This window comes from Bison bison, unplaced genomic scaffold, assembly GCF_000754665.1.
Source record: "Bison bison bison isolate TAMUID 2011002044 unplaced genomic scaffold, Bison_UMD1.0 scf7180017864029, whole genome shotgun sequence".
Taxonomy (NCBI): domain Eukaryota; kingdom Metazoa; phylum Chordata; class Mammalia; order Artiodactyla; family Bovidae; genus Bison; species Bison bison.
In genome coordinates this window covers 1979253-1985260 of record NW_011494601.1, presented here as the reverse complement: position 1 = coordinate 1985260, position 6008 = coordinate 1979253, and the positions used below count along the sequence as shown (strand labels likewise).

Genomic DNA, 6008 nt, shown 5'->3' with positions numbered 1-6008 from the left:
GATCACTCTTACCTTCCAGATGTTCTTAATTCAAGCTTAATGGCATGGTGGACTTTTTCAGGTTACCTGTGTTTTATATAGTACAGCAAAGAAACCAGGTACCTATCAGAAAAAGTAAAATATTAATTGATATGCCAAACATTTATTCAGGCATGTCATGCCTTCAAACATTTATTCAGGCATGTCATGCCTTCACATATACTAAAACCTGGAACTCCCTTAACATTAGAGATCAGATATAAAATTGTGTTTCAGCAATGGTGTTGGAGGTGCTCAAAGTGTAAACTGGAAATGAGTGGATGGATTGTAAAATGTTTTCACCAGGAGAATAGAGGAGAGCCTTCTTCCTGTGGAGACACCAATATATTCAGAGACCTAGATACTCATTATTGTTCAGTTGAATTGCCTGGGACTATTAGGCCTCTGTATAACTAATGACTGATATCTTTTGGTAGATTTTACTGTTTTTCACTAATGTTTCAATAAGAGAGGCCTTATGGAGGCAGACATTGCCCTGTGACATGTGTTTCTCCTGGACAGAAGAAGATGAAGGCCAGTGAACATTGCTGAAATGCCCAATTTTCTGCTGCCCTGGTGAGCACAGAAATGTTGGTGATTATAAGGTTGGACATCCCAGGATTCTGGACACCTGAGCAAATGCATGGAAAACAAATGCCCTTGGGGATCACCTAGATCCACTTGGATTTTGAGTGTGGTTTTAGAGTTGTTACTACATCCTCTGTAGCCCATCCTTACTAGATACATTCTGAATATTCACATATTTGATCTCCATTTAGTTAAGCAGAGCAGTCTCTCAGACTGCCTGGCTGAAACAACTTGGAGACACAGAGGAACTCAAGGGGGCCCTGCCTGAGCGAAATGGTACTTTTCATATTTATTTAGTAAGGAGAAGGAATGAACAAAGTGAGTAAGTGGAAGAGTTGAGTGAATAAAATCCTTCATTCCTACTTGTAAGTCTATTTATAGCCCTGAAGAAGGTGATTTCAAGATGTTTCCAGGCTCTCTGATCTGAAGAAATAGCTCTATTACATCACTGCCAGCTTTTCTGCACATTTATCAACTCCCTGAATACTTCAATTCAGGGGTAAGGGCCAAAAGGTCAGATGACAACCTCAGGCCAGGCAAAGGCATTCTGTGAACAGAAGGATGGAGCAGGGTGGGCAGGGGAGGAAAACCAGTGGTGGGTTTTGAACAAGCCTAGGAAGCTTCGTTCCCAGCTACAGAGAGTCTGAGAGAAGAGAAAGAGAATGAGGGGGATGTGAATTCTCCAAAGACTCAATCCCCGCAGAAGAGTGACTGAGGCTGTGAAGACTTCATCAAAGGATTCCAAAGCTCTGGTGAGAGAATAAACATCCTAGAACAGACATAAAAATTAATTTTAAAACATAATGAGAATGCTGCTGCTGCTGCTGCTAAGTTGCTTCAGTCGCGTCCGACTCTGTGCAACCCCATAGAAGGCAGCCCACCAGGCTCCCCCATCCCTGGGATTCTCCAGGCAAGAACACTGGAGTAGGTTGCCATTTCCTTCTCCAATGCATGAAAGTGAAAAGTGAAAGTGAAGTCGCCCAGTCGTGTCTGACTCTTAGCGACCCCATGGACTGCAGCCTACCAGGCTCCTCCGTCCATGGGATTTTCCAGGCAAGAGTACTGGAGTGGAGTGCCATTGCCTTCTCCGTAATAAGAATAGACTTGGTCATTTTAAAGGGTTTTAGAAAGCTAACATAATTACAATAGTGTATTACTGACAGGAATAAACAAAACAATGTAAAAAATAACAAAGTCCAAAAGCGGGTCCAAATATACATATATTTATACACATATATCTTATATATGCATAATTAAGATAAACAATAATTCTACTTTTAAATTTTATTAATTTTTCCTTAAATTGCAGGAAAATAATCTTTCCATTAATAATGCTGAGCTAAAAGGTTAAGCATTTAGAAGAAAAATGAAATTAGATTCTTTTAGTTATATATCAAAATCAAAATCAGAAGAAAATGTTAAGTAATGATTTATGCAGTCTTAGAAGGGACAAGAGCAATCTAAGACCGTCAGAGAGTGCAGCGAGATGCAAGAAGGAGTAGTATCCAGGCTAGTTGACTCTGAAGGGTGGCGAGGGAAAAGGATTAGCCATGCCGTCTTTAAATATATACAGTACCATGTGTAAAATAGATAGCTAGCAGGAAGCTTCTGAATAACATAGGCAGGCTAGCCTGATGCTCCGTGATGACCTAGAGGGGTGGAATGGGGGGAGGGAGGCTCAACAGGAAGTGGGTATATGTATGTATATATGGCTGATTCACGTTGTTGTACAGCAGAAACTGGTACAACATTGTAGAGCAATTATTCTCCAAGTTTTTAAAAGAATAAATAAAAATAAAAACAAATTGGAGAAAAAGAAAAGGTGATCCACACCACAAAAGCCACAGTGGCCATTGATCCCTGCAATCAGGCTGTGTTAGTCAATAGGACCATAATCATTTCAGGACAGCTAGGCATGGACTCTGCAGGTAGACAGCTTGTGCCAGGAGAGTGGCAGAAAGAGCTAAACAACCTCTCACAAACATGGGTAAAATTCTGAGAGTAGCGGGCTGTGACTTCACAAATGTGGTAAAAACACCTGTTTTGCTGGCTGACATAAATGACTTCAATACTGTCAGTGATATTTACAAACAAGATTTTCAGAGTAGCAGGTTGCTGCTTTGCCAAAAGGAGGCCGGGTTGAGACTGAAGCAGTAGCTGTGCAAGGACCTCTCCTGACAGCATCACTCTAAGTGGGTCCAGTGTCGTTTCAGTTCAGTTCAGTCGCTCAGTCGTGTCCGACTCTTTGCGACCCCATGAATTGCAGCATGCCAGGCCTCCCTGTCCATCACCAACTCCCAGAGTTCACTCAAACTCACGTCCATCGAGTCCGTGATACCATCCAGCCATCTCATCCTCTGTCGTCCCCTTCTCCTCCTGCCCCCAATCCCTCCCAGCATCAGGATCTTTTCCAATGAGTCAACTCTTCGCATGAGGTGCCCAAAGTACTGGAGTTTCAGCTTTAGCATCATTCCTTCCAAAGAACACCCAGGACTGATCTCCTTTAGAATGACACTGATCTCCAGTGTCATTTAGTCTGGAATTTAAATAAGATTTTTTAATTAATGTTTTCATTTTTACAATCTTTGTTGGAAAGTGTAAGGTTGACTGAAACCTCTGAAATGACTATGGAAATTCCATTTAATAAGTAGAATTGAACATGAATTGAAGATTAATGATGAATCTAGTTACTAATGTTATAAATTATACTTTTAGAACACATATTACTGGATGTGGGAAAACAGACATACATTACATAATTCTCAGAAACACAAAAGTAAAGGGAAATAACATGTAGGAAAGATGAGTTACTACTATTCCTGAGAAATAAAGAGCACATCTAATTCAATCAAATCCTATTAATTTAATGATGTGAAATACTGAGTTCTCATGTCAGATATATGATTCTGCTTTTACTTGAGGAAAATTAAATCATTTAAGTTTGAATGAAAAACGTAAAGAAAAAAACTGTACTAAATTTTATATAGATAGTATTTTTCTAATGGAAATAAAATAGCATCCAGATTTAAAAAAAATAAGACTATCAGAGACAAAAACCCAAATAAAATATTGATAAATCTGCATAAAAAATTAGTATGTAAGTAGAAAAAATAAGTGAAAATTAAAAGAGAAAATTCATAAAAGAAGAAATAATGATGGCCAATAGTATGGAACCATGAAAAAATGCACAATTTGAGTAGTAATTAAAGAAACTCATATTAAATAGTAACAAGTATCCAAAAATCTATAAGCTATAGTTAAAGCTATTTTCAGAGGAAAATATGTCTTACTTTTGCCATTAAAATTTTTAAAACCATAAAAATATGAACTGAAAATAATTGAACAGTTTATCATTTTGAAACAAATGTTAAAAATAACAAAAAAATAAAGGACAAAACAAATAAATATAAAAGTGAAATTAATGAAATATTTTAAAAATAAAAGAAATGATAAATTAACCAGGAAACCAAACATTTTAAAGTCAAATAAGAAAAATGTATCCTGATAAATCTATATAAGAAAAAAAAGACAAAAGACTAACAAGCAGAGCGGTAGAGATAAGAAAGATGCTGTAACCACAAACACAAAAAAAATGAAAAGAACTTTAAAGCAATACATTCATCTCCTTTCAGGTACTAGTCATAATTAAACAGGACGAGGATGAAGGGAATTTGGCATCTCAGCTCAGCCCTCCCTCACTTTAACTTCGTGGCCTGGGGTCAGATTTGATGTCCTTGCCCTGGGGCTCCGCGTGGTTACAGCTCCTGGTCAGGGAGGAGGAAAGGGTCACTGCTTTCTCTCTAATCTGGAATTCTGCCCAGAGCCCTAGGGAATTGGTCCAGGGTGCTCACAGTGAATGTGGTCTTAAGCCTGTGAGTCCAGGGTGCTGGAGACACATGTGGGCGTGGGGTATCTGGATCTGGCCCTGAGGGTAGGGGCTTTTAGGGAAAGGCATTCCAAGAGAGTGGAGCAACCAGGGGGAAGGGGAAGAGAGGGAAGCAGGATCATGTGAAGTCTCAAAGTTCTCACAGATCCCCGCCTCTCACCTGGCTGCCTTGTGATCTTTGTTTGCTGACCCTGTCTTACAGATGCCAGCAGAGGGCAGCAGGAAGCCTCAGCTCCTGGGGCACAAAGTCACGGAACCCCATTACTTGAGAAAGGAGGCTGTGCCCAGAGCCATATTCCAAAACCAATCTGGCTACTTCTCTTTTGGATCCAGCTTGAAGCTGAGTCAAGCTCCAGAGAAGGGAATCGGATCACATGTTTTGGGGGAGGATTTAGAGTCAATCATTCACGTGTTTGATTATGTGTTCAACCTTATTGAGTGTGCATGTGACTTCTTGGGCTTCCCTGATAGATGAGCTGGTAAAGAATCCGCCTGCAATAGAGGAGACCTGGGTTCAATCCCTGGGTTGGAAAGATCCCCTGGATAAGGAAAAGGCTACCCATGCCAGTATTCTGGCCTAGAGAATTCCATGGACTGTAGAGTCAATGGGGTCGCAAAGAGCCGGACACAACTGAGCGAGTCCTTTTCTAGGCCTTGGAACTACAGAGGTGAGTGGTAGTGTGGTAATACAAGAGCAGCTAGGGGCTCCCAGCACACAACTTGCAGCCACCTGAGGACCCTTCAGTCCATAACCAAGCACCTACACTCCTCACCCAGAGCCTCTGGAACCACCCAAAGCCAGTGGTCCTCAGCAGGGGGAGTGTGGAGAGCAGCTTGGACACAGGCTGGGGGCAGGGCAGAGGCTGAGCCCCTTAACAACAGGATGCCCAGAACTTCAAGCACTGAGTCTATTGGTTTTTGTATAGACACACACACACATGCACACACACACAAATACATATGAACACTCCTCAATCTGAATACACGCTGTTTCCCAGGCAGAGTGTCACTTGCCCAGGGCCTCACCTTCTGTGACATCAGGCCCCTCCCTGATGTCCAGGAAGATCCTGGAAATGCACAGGGAGGGATTTCGGTCAGCAGCTGCTTTTTATCAATGGGGCATCAATCAGTTGAAGGAGATTATTTGGGGGTCTATCAATACAAAGTAAAGCAGGACCCTCTTTACTTCATGAAGGGTCTACAAGGAAAGGGGAAGTCTGGCTTCCTGGCTTGAGGCCTCCTGCAAAAGTGAGAGGGAGACAGAAGGCAGCAATGGTGATGCTGTTTCGTGGGACAGTTGTTTCCCAAACTGACCAAACACACTTGGTCACCTCCGGGTCTCATGAAGGTAACACATTTCCGTGATTTTGGTTCACTGGATGCAGAGCAGAGCTGACAGCCTCTGACTTTGTCAAGCATTCCAGGCAATTCTGCAGGTCGCTGCTCTAAGCACTGTGGTTACCAGGACAGGGCAGGCTGGATTTGGGGTCGGTGGCAGCTGGCTCAGCCAGAGGCG

At 41.8% G+C, this 6008-nt stretch overlaps 1 pseudogene; it reads left to right on the top strand.

The window, feature by feature from the left end:
• The first annotated feature begins 2156 nt into the window (after window positions 1-2156).
• Window positions 2157-2879, top strand: LOC104984466 (annotated as a pseudogene).
• Window positions 2880-6008: the final 3129 nt, after the last annotated feature.